Source organism: Channa argus, chromosome 15 (genome assembly GCF_033026475.1).
Source record: "Channa argus isolate prfri chromosome 15, Channa argus male v1.0, whole genome shotgun sequence".
Lineage (NCBI taxonomy): Eukaryota > Metazoa > Chordata > Actinopteri > Anabantiformes > Channidae > Channa > Channa argus.
In genome coordinates, this window is record NC_090211.1 from 5,449,176 (window position 1) to 5,473,443 (window position 24,268).

Below are 24,268 nucleotides of genomic sequence, written 5' to 3' on the forward strand. Positions count from 1 at the left end.
CTGTATAAACCTAACCTGAAAATCAGACCAAACTGTCATTTGGTTCCACATTATTCAGCTTCAAATTATGTTCATGTTGGCTGTTTTGTGTTTGGGAGGGGCTGTTATGTGGCCCTAACCAGTCATTAGTGTGTTATATATGCATCTTTTTAAAGACAAGCTGTTAAAGTGCTTTCATGGACAGGAAAGTATTGTATGGTTTAGTACTGTGGATTGGGCGGCTGTAGCTCAGTTGGTAAAGGCTGTCGTCCACGGACCACAGGGTCAGTGGTTCGATCCCCGATCCCGGGGAAAGACACTAAAGACAACTTGTCCCCAGCTGTGCAGTGCTGGTCCGGTAAAAATGTCCGGGATGGTTGTGTCAGGAAGGGCATTCGGCGTAAAAACTGTGGCAAATTAACATGCGGACAATGATCCGCTGTGGTGACCCTGAACTCACGGGATAAGCCGAAAGGACAAAAATAAATAAATAAATAAATAAAAGAAAAAATTGGGCAGGAGAAAACCACTTTTTAACATCTGGTGGAAGAATTAAGAACTGCAAGTTGGATTTTTTTGAGCCTAATTGAAGGTTTAAAAACCGCAGTAACAATGTTGCAACACTACTATCAGGGCACTACAAACCTAACACAGTAAAAGAAATAGGACATTTTGCATTTTCTTACAGCTTTCTGAACAGTGGTCATTCTATAAATATTTCTAATCTATGCATCTGATGTAGATGTCTGTAAAAGTGTGTGTAGTTATTTTTAGCTGTCATTTGCACCAAATTTAATGAAGGTAAAGCAGTTGATGGTCGAGGATAACGACACTGTCTTGTTGCCAACAAATCCTGCCACTCAAACAAAAAACATTAATTTGTTTAAAATCAGCACACACCCCTATATTATATAATATTATAATTTATCAAATGAATAGGCAATTGTTTTAATTAATTGATTTTAACACATATGAATAAGTTGCTTTGCAATGCTTTATGAAAATAGCTACGGCGTGATTCGGTTGCTCCTTTCTCTTTCTGTGCGCACTGGATTTGGCACCAAAATCCAGACATGCAAAGCCAATTTCAAGCTCAGGATACATTTGTGGCACTGCACGTACAATATTTGATTGACTTTGACCTTTCAGAGTGAATTTTACTCTGTACATTCATCCCCCTTTAAAATTTTACCATTACAACAGTAGGCTACAGCATTTGTCCATTACGATTTTCTTAAAAACAGAACAATAACGAGCAATAAAGACTTTAACTTTAAAGGACTGATTAAGAGATTTCTACTACGTTAGCCTAATGAAACACTGACGACTTTAAAAGTTCACACTGTAAACTGAAGATCATTTAAGGTAAACGTAACATACCCAGCTACCAGTGTTCTGGTTTAATTGTTGTTGGATTATCCCGTAATATTGCCTGCATGAGGCTATGGTACAGACGACAATGAGAAGTTCAGGTGACTGTGGCGATGCCTGTTCAAAACTCGCATACATCAACAATCGTTCTTGCTACAAGTGTTAAATAAGTCAATTTAACAATGCCTCAGACAAATGAAGCACACAGTTAAGTATGTGGTACAGTGCTTGAACGCAGCATGAAGACTGATCGAAGCTGTGTGATAGAGTGATCGACCCAGATCAACCTGTGATAGCTCTGCATCTGCCATCCAAGGACTGTGGATGTCACGATTAGTAACAAGTAAACATCTTTCGTCTAATCACTACATGTGTTTACTTCCCAAGCTTTTTCCTTCAAATTATGACATTTTGTCATGTGTTCTACACGACCTGTTTAGAAAACTACGATTAGTTTTGGTGTGCAGCTTGTTTTATTGGCTTGAGGGCGAAAGAAAAACCAGAAGCACTGTAAGGTAATTGGGGGGAAAAAGACAAAATTAAAGTTTATCTGCATAAAATTTCTTTCATTCATGTACTGTTCTGGAATGCTGCGTATACATATTTTAGCATTTTAAAAGCTTATGCTATCAGTCAGCTATACTAGTAGTTAGATGTGAAGAGCTTTTAAATTTCAGAAATGCAGATCATAAAATAACTCAAAATTGAGAATAGTTGATTGAAGAGTGTTTATCCTTCATTTGGCAGTGCTTTTAAAATCTGTGGGCTAAATAATATACAGCATGCTAGCCCTGCTATTGTAATGTAATGTAATTTATATAACTTAATTTTTAATAAATTCATTAATCACTCCTGTCATAAGAATTTACTCATGAGTAGTAGACCCTCTTAATTCTAACACTGTGTTTAAAAGCATGTTTAATGATTATGTATAGGGTGGCTCATATAGTAGAGCATCATCCACCATCTGCAGACTCAGTGGGTCGAACCCTGGTTCCTCCCCACATGTGTGTACATCTTGACAATGAGTGTACATTGACAAGATTTCGAACCCCAGGATGCCCTTGATGTGTTAAAATGCGGCAGTGGCTTAGTTGGTAGAGTGGCCACCTACCGACCATAGGGTCGGATGCCCCGCTTTTCCTGACCACAAAGTTTCTATGGTTAAGACACTGAAACCCCAACAGCTCATCCCCAGCCGTGAAGTACTGGTCCCATGCCCTGTAGAAATTGGGGAGGGGCTGCGTCAGAGTTGGCATCCGGCATAAAAACTGTGCCAAAACAACATGCAGACAAACAATCTGCTAAGGCGACTCTGAACTATAAGGGATAAGCCAAAAGGACAAAAAAGATAATGCAAACCTTATAATAAAAAAAAACTGTCTGAATGTATGACTATTATTAGTATTAGGTGTGCTGGGTGATGCGATATTATACTGTGGAATAGGCCTACACAATTTAAACTAATTGCGAAAACCTGTAACAAAGTTACGAGGATCATGAATGATTTGAGGTGGGTTTTTTTTTTTATTTTGTATACTTGTATAAATAAAATTAGCTTGAAGCTAACGCCGTTAGCTCTGGCCCTGTGAAAACAAACATGAAGCTGGTCACAGAAAAGTTGACACAAGGTTTTAACTGTCCATATCTGATTGCTGACAGATTCACAGATGACACAGTCCAGTCCAGTCCAGTCCAGTCCGGTGGAAAAGTTTCTAATCTGCAGTAATTAAAATTCTGTTTAAGACCACGGACATTCTGGTAGTAAACCTGCTATGATAACAAAATGTTTACTGTTGCTCTTCCTTCATATTAAAAGCATTCATTATTCAAAACGTTGGGCTCCCCTTATTTTGAAGCAGCCATGGGAAATGTAATCTTTTTCTCAATGCTAATTACTCTGCTCTTGATTGGAGAAAAAAATCCGGTACGGTCCTGATATTTAGGAAAGATTTTGAGGATGAGTTGGTTTTAATGACCACAAGCAGGGATGTTAGAAGAAGAAACAAATTACTAATCCGAAAGTGACTTTGGCTTTATCCCACTTAAGAACTCAGCCTCATGCAGTTTCTAATCTCTCCTCAGACTACAGCAGAGGGCATGTTGATAGCCAAGTGGGTAGGGCAGGGGCACTACAACCAGTTGAGTGCTATTTAAAAGCATCCCCAGTGAAACTACGTCCGTGAAGCAATAACAACCGACCAAAATTATTGTGCAGACTGGGGAGGCCAGCAGGATGGCCAAATTGTAACCGGGGGAGGTAATGACCACCCTGGCCACCCCTCTAGATGTGACACTGTTTCTGAAAGCTGATTTCATAACTGCCATGTAAACAGGAAAGCTGGTTTCCTAAATTGGGGTACTCAGAAAAAATTAATTTCCCCATGTGATGGGATTTATCCTGTATGCGGCTTTCTGTACCACATATACACTTCAACTTTCTCTGACATCGCATTGCATTAACAAAAGTCTGCAGACGGGAACAAGCAGCTGAGTGAAAAAGTGAATAAAGTGTAGAGATCAGTGCGGCCTCGTTTTTAATACAAAATCTGCCTAGAGTCTAATGGAAAATTTAAAGAACACAAAGTACCCCGGAAGACTAAAAAAAAAAAGTCCCTTAACCCTTTCCCACACACTTTTTTAAATTCAGACAGTTCGACAGCTCAGACAGCTGGAGCTGTGAAGCAACTCTGTATCTCTTTTCTCTTTTCCTCCCTGTCCCCCTGTGCTGAACACAAGCAAAGGGAAGAAAAAAGAAAGTCAGAAAGTAGCGTTTTTTTGTCACTCTATAGTTAAAATCCATGTGCCAGGCCTGCAAATTACTGCTTAGGTGGAGGAGAAATAGGTTACTCTCCTGCTGCATGTTTACGCGTATTTCCAATAAGTACGTTCCTCAAGTCCACGTTAAGTGCATTTTTCTGATGACCAGAGAAAGATGCTTTTCGGAGGGACATGGTGACCTAAGTGCATGTCAACGTACTTGAATCCAGCTTAAAAATTGTGTGAGTTCTCAGCTTTCCAGCTTGAAAGCAAATGTACATTGTAATTCAGGTGCTCTTCTTCAATGACATTATGTTTAGTTAAACATAAACTGCACATTCTGCATTAACTAGGTAATTCAGTGCTGTAAACCATTGGTTACCATGAAAATGTAATGAAAACTACCTTAAGACTGAATCTCTTTATTTGTGTAATATAAGTTTAATTAGTGCAGTGCTGAAGTAAATGTTTGAAGAGGTGTATACTAAAATATGGCTGCCACCACCCAGTCACCATGTATCCGCCTATGCGTGTATCATATTCAGATTGTGGCAGAAGGCTCAAAGGTTGTGAACATTGGCAGATGTTGAAGAAAAGTCTCCATTGGTAGGGTAAACTGGTAATTCAGTTGCATGGTTTTAGAGGTTGTGTTTAAAAAAAACAGGAGTCAAACAACATGTATGACATCAGGAAGGGAAAAAATTAATGCTATTAATCGCAACCCATTAGATGTTCTTGTTCCTCCAGTTTGCAGTGTAACAGAGAGCAAACACCTGCTCCTTTAACAAGCCTTTATGATGAGGTAGAAGCGTCTGTGTTTATGCAGTGAGAGAAATATTATGAATAATTGGGGAGTTGTCACGCTGAATTCCTTCAGCATTAATCTAGCCTCTGAAATCTCTGATATTAGCTTTGCATGAATCATTGTTAATTCCCGTGAATCCATTACTGTTCCATGTGCAACTAAAAATAGAGTCCTGATAAATCAATGGGGACACTCGAGACTGAATACGGGGGTTGGTGCTGCTTGCTTCTCAGCACCAATCCCACCAGTAGCTTTTCTTGTTTGTACAGCACTACACCCTTGCCATTCATCAATAATTATTCTTCATAATTCACTCAGATTTCTGCCTTACAACCAATCAGGGAAATAAATCAGACCTTGTATAAAATGTTTTAGTCCAGTCCTTTCTATATGAATGTGCATTCTTCACGTTTGGATTTCACAAGACCCTTTCACTGTACACCAGCAGAACTATCCTTTACTTGAATATTTCTAAATGACAGCAACCAAAACAATGACAAAAGGTTTTAGCCGATTTTACTCCATGTAGAAAAGAAGCTTAATCTATGTAAAATGCCAATGTGATCTTCTGTACCATTTTGCATTCGTCACAGCTCAAAAAGCACACTGCCTTGAGTCCAGACAATGACCCCCCCAAACCTGCCCTCTTCCCTCTTTCACAGAAGCATTCACAGGAGATGGGCTTTGCATGGCCTCCCTCATGCACCGGGTGCAAGGGCAAACAGGTTCATCTGCAAAAAATCACAATGGATGGCCGCATCCCATTCCAACTGCATTTCCGTTCCCGGGTTAGGAAAAATCCCACTGTGCATATTACTGTGGCTGAGACAAATTTAACCAAAATGTAGGGGGACATGAAAAACTCTCACGTCTTTCACTAATCTGTGCAAGTGACACAGCTTCAGCTTCCTAAAACATCACCACCACCCAGAAATGGTTGTTAGATGACAGAGCTGCCCTGCCTGCCTCTGAGAGTAGACAGTGAATTAATTAAGATAATAAATTGCATGTGTCATATTTGTCATCTTTTCGGTCTTTACTTAATTGGCTGGAACACATGCAACGGTTGTTTCTGAGTAAAAGTGCACTGGTTGAAGATGATGTACCTTGACAAAACTAAACCCTCTGCATTAAAAACCAAGTAAATGCTCAACGCTGACTGATATTTAATATGTCATATATACATTAATTCTTCCCAGTCCTGTGGGGAAACACTGACGGACACAAATGCAAATGAGGCTAGGAAGAAGGGGCAAGAAAACTCAGACTCAGAAGTCTGCATATCAGATAGCAAAATGGCCTGATTAGAATTTTGTCATGCCACAATTTGCAAATTAAAATAAATTAGATCTTCCATGCCCTGACCTCCATTAAAAACACTTCATTGTTGATGAGCCATGATAGCATCTGCTATTGATTGGAGGAGCATCAGTATGGCCAATCCGGTCTCTTCATGAGGAGGTCATCCAAACCAATTTAGGCATATTGAGAGATTGATCAGGGCTATGAAGCTGCCACTTGGGCCCACTCAAGTCTAAGGTGAGACACAGCCAGTCCCTGCTTCTCGGTGGAAGGGGAAGTGGGGGCCTCAAATCTAAATGCTAATGGTTTCTTGAAGAGCCTGAATGCCCTTTACCCACTACAGTCAGATTTGAAAGATAGCTCTGTGTTTTGAAAGCTCCATCTTGTTTTACCCCCTCCAGAACATCCTCCAAAACTATCATCTTCAAAATCTCTTTCTCTGAACTTAGCTTTGAATATGAGAAAAATTACTGTGAGACCTTCAACAGTCACACAGTTGGTTATGTTTGATGTGTAAACAATCACACTGATGGAAGACTGATAGTTATTCCACCTTAACCATAGAGGACGCAAACAGAATTATTACTCCTGTTCCAGGTTTAATATGGTTTTTGCACACACTCAAAAGCTAAGTTTAAATACTTTGTGGCATTTTTATATTAAAATTGAAAATGCTTTTTGTTTTCAAAACCCTGAAATTCCAGTATTAACAAATGTAAAATGTGCCTATAATAAACCCTGTTTCAAAAAAATGTGTCGAAAAATAAATCTAAGTGAAAAAAGTCACTAGAGCACAGTCTTTGATGTTTCAAGAGTTCTTTTTACATTTCATGTCTTTTTGTAACAAGGTCTTTCCAATATTGCTTGAATAGATTTGGTTGAGATTTGATGTAACTAGGTTGTTGTTTTGATGAGTTCAAATGAATGAATTGTATTGGTGCAAAGGTTTGCATCCTCGATCAGGTAATTGAGCATTTTATTAATTTCTGATGAAGGAACATTTGTACTTGCTCAATGTGCATTAAAGATTATGACAATGACAAAAAGAAATTGTGTTCTTCTTTTTGCCATATTAAAGGGACGCAAACTTTTGTCAGAAAGCACTGCTTTGTCCTGTCCCTTTGCATCACAAGCTGATACTTAAGGAACACATTCGCATTGGTAATCGACACTCGGAACCTTTAGTGTAGTTCAATGGAAATACCAACAGTTCAATTTTTGACGCCTAAAGCAATGACGTTATACTAAGTGAAAAAGGGAGGTAGACACCGTGGTGGATGGCAATAATATAATGTATAATATGTAATATATAATAATAACATAATTTTTGTGTGTATAAAATGTCCCGTTCTGTCAAATCGTGCTGTTCCATTAGTAACGCCAAAGGGTACCTTGGGCGGCATATGACACCCTAAAGGGTATTAATTTAAAACAATTTGACGCTTTAGGAAGTGTTATAATCTGACGCTGTGGGATGAGAACATGTTTGCGTAGCTGCAGACTGTGGCACTGCTGCGCCTTGTCCTTCATGACATTATTAAAACCAACAGTATAAATGTTTGGGCTCATTAGTGTTTATACAACATATACAGTGTAATGACATGGCTCTATGATGGTTCTCTAAACTCTAAATGGCAAAACAGTCCTAAAAAGTTTGCATGTTAAAACAGCTCTGAACATACAAAAAACAGCAAGACCTGTGCAGAACGCTGAAAACGCTTAACCTGAGCAGGTGGGCGTGGAAGTATATTTATAGGCTGAGAGTTGTTGCACGCATGAGTTTTCAAGACAGAGTCGACAGAACAGTCGACAGAATTTGTTTTTTGATCTCTTCTACATATGATTCACCTTGCACTTTAGAACGCTGCTGTACACATAAACACAACAGTGAAGGTACAACTAAACCTTGCTCCATTTTTGTAGTGTCTCAAGTACAAAAATACATTGACAGGTGTGTTAGATTTATAAAGCTGCACTTGTTTGAGACAAAGTATTCTTTAAAAAAAATCCTTATATCAAGTATAGCCAAAGAGGTAATTAAAAAGTTATTTGAAAATAATGTGTGCGCATTCTAATTTGAGGTATTAACACATCTTTTTTGGTGCCACAATAGAAATTGTTTAGGTATAAGGGCATGAGGCATGAGGGTAAAATTCTGTTTACCATTAGAGAGGAGCTCCACCTGGACATGATCTGCATGGACATATTTGCCCTATAATTCAATTCAGCTAATTGTAATAAGCCAATATCTATCCATAAGACTTGAACATGAACACAGTAAAGATGTGGAAATTAACCTACTACTCACACAAAAATGTATATTTGCAGAGATGGTTTCACAATTTTTATCTGTCTTTTTTAACCTCTGTCTTAGCCTGCAGGTACTTATATGGTACATCAAACACTCACTGCGGTACTGTATCACATATCTATTGTTCCTGAATTCACAACACTATGGGCTTCACCATGGTAACAGAGATCAGAAGGCAAAGGTCATGCAAAGCGTAAGTAGAGGTGTGGCTCAGCAATGGCAGGGTGGGGGCGGAAAAACCTCCACATGGGGCTTTTTCCATACACTGAGCACGCTCATCATCTCTTGTCCTCCAGCAGCTCTCTGCAAGGCTAGTGAGAGTCAATAAGCCTTCTGCAAAGGTTAAGGAGACCTATAAGAAAGATATTATGCAAACAGTGATCTTTTTGGATCCAGCAGAACCACAAATAGAGGGGCATAACTGTCTTTGTTCATTTTCCATCTGAAAGTGAATCATAGAAAGGTGCTCCACTTCCCTGCATGACTGGCTTATGAATACAATATGAGCTATCTATACACTTTGACACAAAGTACTTACAGCATATCAAATGGCATGAACGTGCAATTTCCTATTTGTAAATCCATTCTCAAAGATCTGAGCTCATGGATTCATTTATCATTAAACAGAGACTCACTAGCAGGTACTGACAGTACTGGCTTTAAAACTCACTTTGAAGACATTGATTTATGCTAGGCATTGAGGAAATGTAGTTTCACAGTTCAAATTTACAGATTTGACCTGATTTGGGACTTTGGGGGTTACAATAAGGTGGCACAAGAAGAGGAGCAGAAAGTTTAGTGAAATAATCTGTCTACTAACAAAATCTACATACACAGGGTGCCGACTGTTCAAAGGAAGTGCATTCTAACTTTTCACACTTTCAGAGGCTTTGGCTGCTGCATTATTTATACAAACAGAGAACAGGACAAATGAGATAGCACTCTCCATCTGAGATTTATTGTCCTGTAAATGTCAGGGGATTCATTAACAAATTTTAAGACTGTAAGACAAATTAATTGTGAAGATGGTGATTATGAAATGCTCAGGGAAACCTCCAACAGAAGTCATGCCAAGCCCATACTGACAAAAACTCCATTAACATTTCATCCACTGACCTCTAGGTAAATGACAATGGAGAATCACAGTCAATGTTCTTGCTTAAAACCAATTAAAACAGGGATCATTTGCTACACGAGTTCCCTCATGAGCAAGTATTCTGCTTTATAAACTTCAGCTGAGTGGTTCTTATTCAAAACATACAAGGTCTGACCCAAACTGACAATTATAACACCAAGCCATTGTAGTAATTCTTTTGATATTTTACATCTCTGTGTTTTGTTACTGTCAGTCACAATCTCTTGTTTTGTTCTTTTACTGTGGGAAATTATTTTCTCTTCATTTCATCTTACCGTTCCCTCAAAGAGAGATTTTATAGCAGCTGTCTTAGATTTTAGTAAAAACAAAAACTGTCTAAGCTGCTTGTTTACAATAAAAGTCTAAAAATGCAACTGATTAAAAATCAAAAAACGTAAATCTTTCATTTACAAAACTATTTCAACCTTTCATTTCCCCCCCCCCCCTACCCCCCCACCCCCACCCCCACCCCCACCCGACAATGACAACTTCAAATCTTCTTTGGTACGATTCTACAAGCACTGCACACCTGGATATGGGCAGTTTATCAAATTGTTCCTGGCAAATCCTTTCAAGCTCTGTCAGAGCTGGATAAGAAGTGTCTGTGAACTACCATCTTCAGGTCTTTCCACATAGGTTTTAAGAGGTTTAAGTCTGGGCTTTGGCTGGACCACTCAAGGACAGTCGAAGCCATTCCAGCATTGTGTTGGCTGTATGTTTCAGGTCATTGGCGTGCTGAGAGGTCAACAATCACCCCAGACTCAGGTTGCGTGCACAGCTTTCTTGAGTGTTTCGGTTTCACTGAATTCATCATTCTTTTAATTCTGATGTGCCTCTCTGCTCTTGCCATCAAGAACCACCCTAAAGCACATTGCTGTCACCACCACATGCATTTCTGAAACTCAAATAGAGTGAGTATTCTTGGTTACCTCCCTCACTTAGGCCCACACTTGCATAGTGATGGACTAGCAGGATGGCCAACTCTAGCAAGAATCTTAATTATTCGAAATTTTATTTGGTTGCAACTAAAGATCGGGAACATAGGTGTTTTTTTTACATGCAAGTTATATATGAGCAGCAAAGGCTTTGTTCGCTCAGCATGTGTCCCCTTATAGTCAGTGGCCAGCTCTTCATCATCCTACTCCTCTTTCCTGGTCCACTCATTGTGTGTGAGGTGTTTTGGGACAGTACAGAGCGTGGGCCAGATGTTTTACAAAAACGCCAAGAGACGAATGATCTATATCAATTACAGAATCAATAAAGGCATATCTTAAGAGTAACTAAAGTAAACATGGTCCACCTGGCCACTGAGAATAGTAAACAAAAATCAATCGCTCACATTAAATGATCATGAGTCCAGGAAAAAACACTATGTCCCCTTTAACCACTTGAAAAATAACTTGTAAATGTCATTTTGCTCAATATAGACAAATAATACTGTACTGTATGTACCACTGATTTGAGGAGATTCAAATGTCAGCTGCACAAAGCAAAGCTCAGTAATTCTATGAAATTTCCAACAAGCCGTGTGGAATAAAAAAAAAAAAAAAAAATCTCTCACAATTTCTGCACAGATTACACATGTACTTCAGCTGCAGAGACATTGGAGGTAATCCAAGGAAACTTTGTGAGTGAAAAAGCTTTTTGGTCTCCATATCCCCGTGATGGAATTAAGTGTTCTGAAATTAGAGTGCAAATTTAAATCAAACCTCTGAGCAAGATCTGTGGGTTCTTGGCAGTGCAGGGGGAACGCAACAGTATTCTCGCACATATGCCATGCACATCCGCGAAAAGCTCAGCAGGCTGCCAATACCAAAGTGTTCATCACTCCACCCACTCCTTTTCAAATCACAGATCAGAAAAATAAAATCCCCACAGTATTGGAGTGAACCCAACCAATCAGTGGTGAGAATCAAAAAGCAGGCATTCAAGGAGAATGAAATGCCCCCATTGATTGGCCGCACTGCTTTGGTCTTCCCCTCCAATCGATACCTAAGAGATAAGCAGCTGTCAGCTACTGACATTGCTGATGTATAACCGCTGTGGCTGCACACCACCGTCTTGGTCAAGACTCACCAGGGCCAGCAAACCTAGGACGAGCCAGGCCAAGTAGCCAACATTTCCACCAAGATCCCGCTCATCAAAGCGGCATCAAGCACCAGCTGTTATACCAAGCTGCCCTTTTTTATGTTAGTCATCTGCTACAAACTGACTGACTTGTCTCTTTGGATTGGGTGTTACTCCAACTGAGCACTGGCTAATCAGCTGGCGTTAAAGCATTCAAAGGTGAGAGGAAAACATAACACAGCAACCAGGATAAATTACCTGAAAAGGAACCACTGTTATCGCTCTGTTTGTTTTTCAAAAGGCAATAATGAAATAAATAAATGGGGAAAAAAATGGTTCAGAGAAAATGAAATGATGGCGTGGCAGTGTTTTGTGAAATTGTGCTGTCAAACGTTTCTCCTTTCTAATTTCCTGGAGCGCAGATGATGGAGCATGTGTGCTGACAGCTGAATCAGATAAAAAAAAAGAAAAAGAAAGACTTATCCTGTTTTTTCACTTTGCAAGCATTTTTCAGCATAATTTATAAATATAATAATAATACAATTAGTCTGTGGCATATGACAATTGACAGATACCATGACCTTTTGTGCACTTTTACTATGGTCATTCATTACAAGTGTCAATGCTGAGAGACACACAGAAATGCAAAACACTGGGATTAAGGAACAAATGAACGGAACTGTGTTTATTTACCAGGACAATAGTATTTAAATAGGTTTGGCCTACACTTAATGGATGCAAGCTGAATCATCGTAGCTATAGAATTATAGGGGGAAAAATGATTTCATTTCTTATGATGCATTGACTTTGCAACAACTGTTGACGCTGCTACTCTGTTTAGAACCGTGTCTGTGTGTGTATGTGTGTGTCTGTACGTTTGATGGGACTGTCCCGGCACAACTGTCACTTCGCTCCCCTGTTACAGGTGCTCCACACAGGGGAGCTGGCAGCTCTGACGAACGCCTCCTCCTAGGGATTTATGGGAAATGACAGCTCCCACTAAATAAAGCCGAAGTGGCCGGGGAAGGGAAGACAACGGAAGTTCCAAACCACAAGCACCCAGGGCTGACACTAGCTGAAATTTATTTCCTCTGCTATGCTGCAGCAATTTAGTTGGAAATGTGCTATTCATACTTGTGGACCTGCAGAGGGAAAGAGAGAGAGAAAGAGCGAGAAAGGAAGGGAAAGGGGGACAGAGAGAGAGCCCCACCCTTAATTTACTTCCTCTGTTTGGGGTAATGGTCTACAAGGTCTTTCTGCCTGCGAAAATCACATTTCTTACATGGCTGACTCTTGATGAATTATTTCACATTTCACTTACTTACCTTTTTAAAAGTTAATCTACATCAATAACGTTAAAGGAAAATTTCACAGCTACAAATGAACAGTTCCCCTTATTCAAACTCGAAAGGTGTGGAGCGTTTGGCTGCTTAAAAAGTCCATTTTAAACTTGATCATTTAACAGGTCTACAGCATATCTGAATGCACACGGAGTGTGCTGGCGTTCTGATTTTCTACGTATTTAAATATGGACCATCTTTAATTGAGCAGAAACTGCTGTGGAGAACAGTGCTGAACTAATACTGAGGCTGAAATATCATTACGCTGATGGAAGCTGGGCTCTCTGACTTTTATTGGCAGCTCACGAGCTAAATGTGTGGTCCAATTCAGAAGCGTCCATAGCTGCAAAGGCAAAGTAATCGACTTTGGGACAAAATGGTGTGGAAAATGACGTGTAGGCCTTTGCCTAAAGCCAACCTGGTGCAGGCAGAAATCTATCAGTCAGGTGCACACCAACACTGGCATTTTCACAAATGTGATTTCACCGATACTGGAGAGCTGATGTGCTGGACCATTGCTTCTGCGAAAAGAAAGCTACTATTTCAAGCGATTCAGTCTGCTGAAAACATCTGTGTATTTGGTTTGGTTTGAACTTTGTGATTTTCAGATAAAAGAATGTTTTGCATATGAATCCTTGCAGCAAATTTAGGTCAAATTATCCCGAACCTTGTGAGCATTTGACTCTGAATTTTATCTAACCTCATTCAAGTCAGTCCTTCCTCAGCCTGTAGAAAATCACTCCTTTGTTTTGAGACGAACACAAGATTCACTGCTGTTCCACACTAGTGTGCCGAGTATTTTTGGCTCAGCGCTGCCAAAGTTTGGACACAGCCATTTATAATTCTCTTGCAAGGAAAGCAACTTGCTTCTCTTTCCAAAGAGACTCAATGGGATCCAGGTCCGTGCTGTCATGTGCTCTGCTTGCAAAATTACATTATTTTTAAACAGCTCAAGCTATCGCAAACACCAAGGCCAAAAGTGTCTTGACCAGTAAAACAAACATAAATATCACAATAAGACAATTAAAAAGCAATTATGTAAAAGCCCTTTTAGCTTTTCGAGTGTCTCAACCTTACATCCGCTTCTAAAACCTCGGATTCGGAATGTGTCTCTCCCAGCAGCAAGCCTGGAGGAGCAACAGTCACACCCACACACTTGTGCATATATATACACACACCCGCACACACTTTTGGAGCCACAGAGAAGATCAAGTGTGCCTGGAGAGCTCTATAGAGAGGCCAGTTTTCCTCATTAGACCGTGTGTGCACCACTCTCCAAAAAAACCCCTCACTCTAATCACTGTCACCAGACCTCAGCCGAAAAAAAGATAATTAATGTTGGGCCCTGCCTCAATCGGCTTCCATGCTAAACAGCTCTGTGTACATATGTGTGCGCACGTGTGGGTGTCTGCATGTTTGTCTATTTGGAGTCTGTCGATGTAGGAGGCACCCCAGGGAACGCGGATGCTCAAGCCATCCACAACAATGATTTCTCTGAGTCTCACATTAGCTAACAGAGGAACAGTTACATACAAGACAATGCACAAATTTTCCACTGTATGACACAAGCTGTCTTCTGCTCGTACTTGGATGGTTTTGCCATCTTTAGTCACCGGTTTTGTTATGTCTCACTTTCTCAGCTCCTGTACTGCACTTTTATTTCCCCGTAACCCATTTATTAATCGGAAAATGACTTGTTAAGTGTGCTTTTGAAAGCAGATTTTATTTATGTTTTTTTTTTTAATTCTTTCCTAGAGGCAGTCATTAATAATTAGAAATATTTGATGATACTTTGGGTGACCCTGCAAAGAATGGCACAGAGAGGTAATGAAGGTTAACACTGGGGGTACAGACTGATTAAACAGTGCGTAAGTGGCAGGAACCCATGCAGGGCTAATTTTCTTATAAAATGGACTAAATAAACATTGGACATTTTAGCTACAGGACTGGACAACTTTGCAAGGTTGTTTGCAAAATAATTTTTTTCTTCTAATAATATAATTCTTAATATTATTAGACTATTTGATTCATCAGTTTACCAAATGTTACAACTGCATTTTAGATTGCTCATAAGACAAAACCACTTTTTAGGTGACACAAAAACCTCTTAGAACCTTTGATATGTATTGATTTTTATTTAGGTAAGTTTAGTTTATCCAAAAAAAATCAGCTGATTCACTCTCATTCCGTAGTTGTGGTTTCCTAGGTCACTAACATACAACCTCTGAGAATTGTTATGAGCAAGACATGACAAGACAAATAAGCCAAAGGTGTATTTGGTGATGAAACTCATAGTCCACAAAGTCTTTATAGGAAGGAGGTTGGGGTGAATGGCTGGGTGACAAAATACTTTGAGAAAAGAGTGATGTGTTTGATATTGTTTGTCAATGTTGTTACCTTAGGCAAAGTTGTTTCTGTATTATATGCCAACAAAAAATCTTTCCTTTATCTCAACCATCTAACTGTTATGTCTAAATCTAATCATCCTAAACAATAACAAAAAATTGTGGCCATAATATAACATAGTAATGACCTACTAAGCCTACTACAATATCTGCATGTGGAGCATGTACATACTAGCCTATAGCTATGGTGCTGATAACATTTAATGGCAACAGCCTGCCGTGATACAGAAACAATAAAGTGGTGGTAAAAATACATTAATCGGTTAACTTCATAATGTACATTTTGAAGACATGCGAGGTATTACCATTTTAAACAACGTAATGCAAAAAACCTTGGCAAATGATTTATCAAAAGCAAGACAATTAATTTTTAAAATATGCCTGTGGACAGATAAAAAAGTGTGTTGTGAATCAAGTTTAAACATGTTGTGGAAGCAGTTTTGAAACGTAAAACTAATATCTAGTATCTCCCAAAACCTGGCAGCTGGATTCATGTGGTAATCCTCCTGTATTTTGTCAGCAGCACTTTGTCCTACAAGTACTGGGTTTTTGAGGAGAAGCTTTCCTTCCCAGGCTCAGACAACAAATCGATTCTGCTTTTTGGCTTTTCACCAAAAGAAAAAAAAGGATCTTCAATATTTGCTACACATGTCCTTCATCACTGAATTGGGGTATTCATGAGGTTTTGAATAGGCTGTGTATTCCATTGTCTACGAATGCCAACAAAAGCAAACAGCCCCACAAAAGCACCAATTACAGCATCAACTTTCCTACTCTGCAACTAAAGTAACACTGCATTTGTGTCAAGACAGGAAAATATATGATGGCTTTGCAATTGTAATCAGCATCATTTAAATAGTAACAAGTTGGCAAATTAGTAAATTCCATCACTCATTTATTCAAGATGTGCAATTACTGGCATCCAGTACCCTTAAGTCAGGTGGAGATTTTCTGAAAATAAATGAAAACACCCAGGAGGAGTTCTAACCATCTCTTCCAGTAAACATTATTTAATCAGCAAAGTATCTGAATATTTAAGCACACAACATGTACAGACTCTCCAAATGTGTTTTTCTTCATACACTGTTGCCCATAAAGTTGGAATAAATGTTTTTTTTCCAGAGATATTCCTCTTTTTTGCAAAGGTTATTTGTGATTTAATTTTCACCGTGATAAGCTTGGAAGAAACTGATCAATAAAGTTGTAAGAAGATATACACTTTATCAAAAATAGATCACATCGTCACAATAATTTAATGAGAAGAGGTAAAACATATTTTATTAACTTTATAGGCAACAGTGTACATCCAGATGTGGCTGAATGCCTCGACAAAATGATTTGAAGCTGACATAATTTGACCTTGTCAGAAGCTGATCTCCTTCCCCCCACATTTCCTTGTGCATGCTGTGTAATTGAGCCTTCAGGGAGAGTGGAAAGACTATCTGGCCCTCGCCTTGTAAAGATCTGTATTGATGATCAGGACTGGTTACCAACCATCTAATCAATAAGTGCAGATACACAAGAAGATTGCGATAAATATGGCATGACAGTAACACGTCTCGCCTTCACAAGCAGTTTAATAACTGCAAAGATCACAGTTTTACATTAACAGTACCTCTGGGGTAAATGCGGTGCAATGAAAGATTGACGTAATTAAAAATATTTCTAAGCATGAAAGGCTAATAACTTTGCTTGAATATATTTCTCAACAATGAAATATACATAACATGGGAGAAGACAGATTTAAATCAACGGTCAGTCACATGAGAGGCAAGCAGACTTTCTGCATTTAAATTGCATGAGTTTTCCACAGGCAACCCAAAAAATGAAAGTTGCATTAATTTAGAGATTTTAAATTACTTCTTGTGATGTAGCTTTTGTAATCTTCCTGTACCAGAAATATCAGTACTTTGATGGTGGTGATACAATATGACGAATGGAATTGCAGGTTTATATATAGGGCACTAAATCGGTTTGCCTTTTCAATCTCAACTAATGACCAGTTTCTAATAACCACTGCATAGGAAAAAAAGGTGCAACTACACAGGAGGTTTGGATAGATAACTGTTTTGTTTACCTTGATTTAACATTGTTTGCTTGTGAGCATGTGTGTATGTGTGTGTTAAACCACAAGGGTTCGGTAAACGTGCCATGGCCAGACAGAGGAGCGAGACTGAGGCTTTTCATTCAGTTTTGCTGACACATTGGCAACAAGAGGCTTGTTGGGTGTCGAGAGCCACTGATGTGTCACCTCACATTACAAAGCTTCAAAATCAATACCTCACATTTGGATTCTACAACGTTAAAAACACGAAAATATCACCTTTAGAAGCTACAAAATATTGAATTTTGAGAATTATAGGCATAAAGATGTGCTCTGGTGCAAATCATAGCAATAAAAATGCAAAAACTGTAGTTGTCACTTCAGTAGTTTATAGTGCAGAAAAACAAATAAAGTGCACTGCAGAAGGTTTTAACATATATATAAAATCCACATTTGATCATTAGATTGTCCAATCAAAGTGAGAAGGCGCCTGGTATTCCCGGGCCTCATAAATGTAATACAGTCTGGATTACATTGGGCCAGTGTGATGCAGTTGTGGCATTAGGGCCAATGGGAGCTCTTTAAATGAGAGAGTGGCCGTAAACACTGTGTCTACTTTCTCCCCGTGCTGGCATTACTAGCGGAGCTGATGACAAGTGCCGAGCAGCCCTCTAGTGCCTTTAATACAGCAAGAGCATTCTCCAAGGGAAATGCAATCTGTGTCCTCTGTACAGATCCACTATCTTTACTTCCCCGCATGTGAGCCGCTATCATATTATACTCCCTGCTTTTGAAATGGGAGAAGGAAATAGAAAATCGCCTCTGCCAGAGACAAACCAGGAACATAATCAAAAAATAGTGTTGGCGCAAACAGTGCAGATCAGCCCGGCACGCAGACCTCTCCTGACTGAGCACTAAACAAAAAGCAGTGGGGATTGCTCGGAATTCTTGTGCCACTGATAAGTAAGTACGCCCCTTTTTTCACCCCATAGGCATCCATTGGCTTATAGCAGCTTATACGTTTAAGATAGGAGAGAAGAACAGGGACGCTTTTCTCATGTGATGATCCAGCACGCCTGTACTGCCAATAAAAACAGCCGATTTGCACAGACAAAAGAAGCTTCCAACACGAAGCGAACTGTGGGAAACATTATTCAGCTGACCTTGCACATTGCTGGGGTGATTTTTCATCAAAGCCAAATAAAAAAAATACATATTAAAAAAATGCATTGAAGTTTGGTGCATGAATTGCTCTACTAAGTGGGGAAAACATTTACAGATGTTTGCAAAGTACGAAACACACTTTTACTAAATTGTTTTTGTTTGTTCACTGTAATACGCACAGGACAAACCTCACTCCAAAAAGCAAGCATAAAAGATGCACACTGCATGTTATAAAACAAAAAAAAATCCCCACATTTCTTCAACTATTATTTTCCACTTGAATGGTTTATGAGCACAGTTTTGTATCTGTGCATAGAGTCAAGTTACTGTGTGTGTTTCAAGTTAATGTGCCAGACACGTGTGTGTGTGTGTGTGTGTGTGTGTGTGTGTGTGTGTGTGTGAGTGAGTGAGTGAGTGAGTGAGTGAGAGAGAGAGAGAGAGAGAGGGGTAGAGAGAGAGAGAGAGAGAGAGAGAGAGGTAGAGAGAAAGAGAGAGAGAGAAAGGTGTGTGTGACAGCGTTAAGCCTGAGTGAGAGGTGAAAGAACTGTACTCACAGTTATGCTCTTGATTCCCTGTGGTCTGTTGGCATGTCAGAGTTTCATCCTCTCAGTGTCTCTCCCTGGGCTGGGCTTCCTCTTCCCCTTCTGACCAGAAGGTGTGAGGAGGAGGAGGAGAAGGAGGAGGAGGAGGAGGTAGAGGGAGTGCACAGATTGAACGCAAAAGAATAAAAACCAGAGTGAGAGAGAAACAAGAAGAGGAGGAGGGAGTGAGAGAGAGAGAGTGCGCGCTGTGGATGGAAGGAGGGAGGGCAGTGGCCTGCGATTGGCCTGTCAGTCCGGGAGAGGGAGCGTCAGGCTCGGCGGTGTCAGGGCGGCAGGCTGCCGGCACCCTAGTCAGTCTGCTGGTGTCTCCGATTTAAACGCCTCAAGAGTCGGTCGCGCGGCTTGCTACGGCACACAATGCACTTGCTCGCTGGCTGCCTCACGACTCTCACACTCTGTATCCACATCACACGGAGAGCGAGAGTGAGAGAGAGCGAGAGAGAGAGATTTAGGAAGGAGGAGGGAGGGATGATAGAGTGAGGCAGACAGATTCAGAGGGTCGATGACAGCTTCAAGCTGAAGCTTCTCCTTGGCTTCTCATCAATGACGAGTACTGAGGAACAAGAGACTGAGGGAGGCTCCCCCTCTCATTCACACGCCTCTACACACACACACAAACACACATTCATGTACACACACATCACACTACTCCACATCCAACCCCCTACCCCCACCCCATCTCAATTACCATAGCTGCAGCAGATGTATTGGGCTTGTCAGCTCTCAAGCAAGGCTGTGGAGGAGATGGGCCAACTTATCTCGTCTAATTTAACCAAATTATAACCAGACAACACTGTGGAGCTCATTTACGGTCAGACAGGAAGAAGGATTTTTGGACTAGGGATGAGGAGAACATGGAAACACATACAGACAAACTACAAATAGCTCATCTCAGGTCAGGAAGCCACAGCCCAGATTAAACTCTCAGAATAAATCCATTTGCACAACAAAACATTCAAACAAAAAAGAAGAAAAAAAAAGCATTGGTGAATAATCTATAGAAAATGATGGGAAAACAGATTATAAACTATCCCAGTTTCACTGATTTTACTGTGATCATTCTGTCAATACAGTTGGGCCTCAGCGAGTCAGCACCATAGACTTTTCAAAATAAGATTCAATCAAAAAGGACGGTCGAGGATATCAGGCCTAATGTTTCTACTGTTTACACTCGAATGTCAAACGCTGGAATTTTTTCCTCTCACTAGCCGTTGTGCCCGGTCAACAGCAGACCAACTTCAACTGGCTCCAAACTAAGTCCCATGAATCCTATCTCCGTCCTCTTCACTCCACCAAATTCAATTAAAAAGAGAAATTGGCAATTAGATCACTGTTATGATCCTGTAACAATGATCTAATCTGTAATTCATTGGCTGGTGTTCCCCTGGGGTGTGTGTGTGTGTGTCTGTGTGTGTGTGTGTGTGTGTGTGTTGGGGGGGCTGCTTGATAGAGTGGCTCTGAGACTTCTTGGCATTCACCTCAGCACAGGCATTGTGCAAGGGCGCATGTGGAGTCGTGGGACCCTGGTGCTACAGTACCAAAGGCGGCTACGATGTCACTGCTGGGGCCTCGGTTCGCCTCCGGCAAGAACACAACCTATGCCACACATTCATTTTGCTTTGTTTCGGTATGCATGTGAGCTTATTTCGCAGGTCGCATATGTAATATATGTGCAAGCCACCTCAGGGGACAGCAACAGCCGATATGCAAAAGGCAGAAATGTACACAAGCACTTGCTCCTCTTGTGGGAGGAACATTTTTACTTCTTAATTGAATTAAGTCAGTTCCATTTGGTTAATGAAGGGCTGGGGTACAGTTTGCCCTTTCACAGGCTTCAGGCTAACAGTCACATTGAGAGATGGGGGCTGGAGGTTCTTAGAGAAGGGTGGGGTCACAATCTCTCTCTGAAACCAGTTACTTTTCTCCACCCTTATGACTGGAGTCTATTACTGTAGTGCAGTGCTACAGCTCTGCCATATGTGGACTGTCTGCACCGCTTAACATCACTGCTCTGACCTGAAGCAGTAGTCATGTTTGTGTGTTTGTTATTTAAAAGCCTTGTTTCCTGGCAACATTTAATACATTAAAGGCTTTCTTATCTTATCATCCATCTCATGGTGCTTATATTTAGTCTGGGGATAAATGCAGCGTCCTTTAGAGCAGACACACACACACCTACATAGAGCTAGTGCCAACAGGAAAGCAAACTGACTTTTGTATATAGGTGTGTGGACTTGTGACACATACACACACACACACACACACACACACAGGCATATATACACAGGAACAGTGTGATTGCTCTGCTTCGCTCATTTAGCACTTCTAAGGCAGAGATCCCCAGAGGCCACCCATCACATCCAGTTACTCTGGCACACAGACACAACCAGGTCCCACCTGGCTGCTCTCACCTCAATCTGTAGGAGGCAGGAGGCACTACAACTGTGTTGCTCTCTTTCTCACTCGCCAAAGAACATGTGGTCGCACATGGACACACAAGCACACGCACACTGATATACTGATCACTGCTACTGATACTGTATCTCTCTTATCAAAGATCACAAGGCCTTTTTCGCTTTGCAAGCAAACTTCCCGTCACGCACATACACTTACGAACCACCTCCTCCTCTTAAATGTTAGAAAGTGACTGTATTGTAGTCACGCTCAGACTTTTCATATAAGGTGTGAAGAAGCTTTTAAATCCTCAGCCAGCAGTCCTTGAAGAGAAAGCAGACTTATTGTTTTTCTTTTTTTTTTTTTAATGCAGGCCCCATTTAAACAAATGTTATGTAATTAACAGAGAACGAATAAAACGGGTCAGCTACAGATTGCTACTGAGAATAATAGAGCGAATAAATGGGAAATGGCTATATTAACAGCTACTTTTAAAGCGCACTAATGAGACAGAGCTGCTTTGAATGTTGAGTCATCTGGATGGCATCCAGTGATGAGATAAAGATGTAAAAGGCTGCTCAGGGGTGCTACCCCAACAGATGCAAAAACAAAGATGGAAGGCAGATAGCTGGAAAAGGACTGTGTTGAGCACGTTGAGAGTGAGGGTAGGTGGGGAGTGAGAGGGTAAAGGAGGTGGCCGGTGATTAGTGAGCTCCCGCTCTGGTTGAGCTTGACTTGTCACAGGTTGACATGGGATGCAATTATAGAGGGGAAGTTTCCCAGCCCCTCAGGCATGTGCCAGCCATGCTGTCAATGCCGGCTGATATGTGGGCTCTTGGCACTGCCAGGGGTGTCACAGGCGCTTATGTGTGCTCAAAACTGCTACGCTCCCATGAAAATTGGCCTTAGCTTTCCCAGATGCACTGGATGATGACTATGGGCGAGCATGTGCCTGTGCACACGAGCTCAGTTAGCTTTGTTTGAGTATTAGTTAAACCCTACTCCACTCCCATCCTTCCCCCTGTCTCATTCTTTCTTATTTCCTCTGAAGCTACAAGGCAAAGCCACAACACTTGTGATTCTACTGGCTTCTCATGCTGTTCTCACATCTTCTCCTTTTCCCATATCAGCCTGCATATGACTCTGCCAGCAGTGCAAGTAAGCTCTATAAGACCCAAGGCAAATTACCTCAGCGGGACACTACACTTCTGTTCCCCTTGCTTCTTCTTAGTCTTCCTCACCATCTTCTCCCCAACCCCCCCTTTCTCTGCATGTGACAAATCAAAGTGTGTACCTCAGCACTGGCAGCACATTGTGGGAGTGCAGCTTAAAACAAATTCAATGTCGTCCACTGGCAGTTTCATGTCTATCTGACACTGTCAAAAACACTGAACCACTAGTCCATTTCTTTACTATGAGGGGAGAAAAAGACAGAGAATACAGTCCTTTTACCCAAGAACACAGAGGCCCATCTGGACTTTTCAACATGTCTTTATTTACCCTTTTCCCACAAAATTGATTTGTACTAAGACTTCTGTAGACCCATCCTGTGGCAGAAAGCCATATTAGTGGGACATCAGAGGTGATTTTCCACTTCAGACAATTTTTGGGTGGCCTAAAATGGCCTAAAATTGGATCTTCTGGCAGCCTACAGTTCCTCAAAACTAACCTTGGGCAAACAATACTTAGATGCACCCCCAGCTTCTCCGTTATCATTTCCAGAAAGATCCAAGGTCTTAAGATGATGCTACTAATCTCAAGAAAGCTGGTGGAGAAATGGTTCTGTTTCTAATGCTCAGCAACATTGTCTCCATTACACACACAAAGATAAATGTGTAACATGTTTGGAGCAGCATCATTAGCAGGCCAACTCTGGTTAAGTGAAGCCGTAAAAGGTGTTAGTGGCAGCATGTTATCAGGCCTGTAAGAGTCACTGGGTTTTGCTGCTGTGCCCTGTTAGTGTTGTTAGCATTAACTGTAGTCATCTGGCAGGACATGTGCCTGTGTCCTCTACCTGAAGCCCCGCTGTGATCACACAGCAGGTGAGCATATGAGGCTTCCTCACCCCTCACAATTCATAGCCCAACATCCCTACCAAGAGGGCCTGATTAAATTGGAGGAACAAGGGCTAATTAAATAGGGTCTGATCAGGGAGGAGTAAATTATTTAACACTGCCCAAACAGTACTGATACTGAACAAGACATTTCTTTATGTCACTTTTGTCTCTTCCTCTCAACATTGCTTTTGTGACATTTGCCCCACTGCTCTTTCATCTCTTCAGTGGGGGCACTTAGTAGCCACGGCGCACTTTTGTCAAACACAGTGCACTCACACAACAAATGAAGGGCTAAGAATGATAACATTGTATGTTGATTAAAGACATGAAGGTAGACACCTATAACGTCCTTTTAAATCCACACAGAACGGCTGACACAAATAACCCTCTGTGGACACATTTAAAAATGAGACAAGTGAATCTCCACCTATGCTTTTTAAAATAAATAACACTTCCTGTTTTATTATACCCTGTAGAAACCTGTAGATTGTTAAGGGGTGTTTTTTGCTGATGCTGTGATCCAAGCAGTACA

General features: G+C 40.7%; 1 protein-coding gene across 6 annotated transcripts in view; it reads right to left on the bottom strand.

The window, feature by feature from the left end:
- LOC137099933 (RNA binding protein fox-1 homolog 3-like) overlaps window positions 1-19,797 on the bottom strand; it is a 380,706-nt gene extending 360,909 nt beyond the window's left edge. For 2 of the 6 annotated variants that reach the window (XM_067477377.1, XM_067477376.1), the window contains exon 1: window positions 19,238-19,785. The gene's annotated coding sequence lies outside the window, so the exon portion shown is untranslated. Of the gene's footprint in view, window positions 1-19,237 lie in introns of all 6 variants that reach the window. The other 4 variants (XM_067477381.1, XM_067477384.1, XM_067477386.1 and 1 more) reach the window with 4 other exon arrangements.
- Between the last annotated feature and the right edge of the window lie 4,471 nt (window positions 19,798-24,268).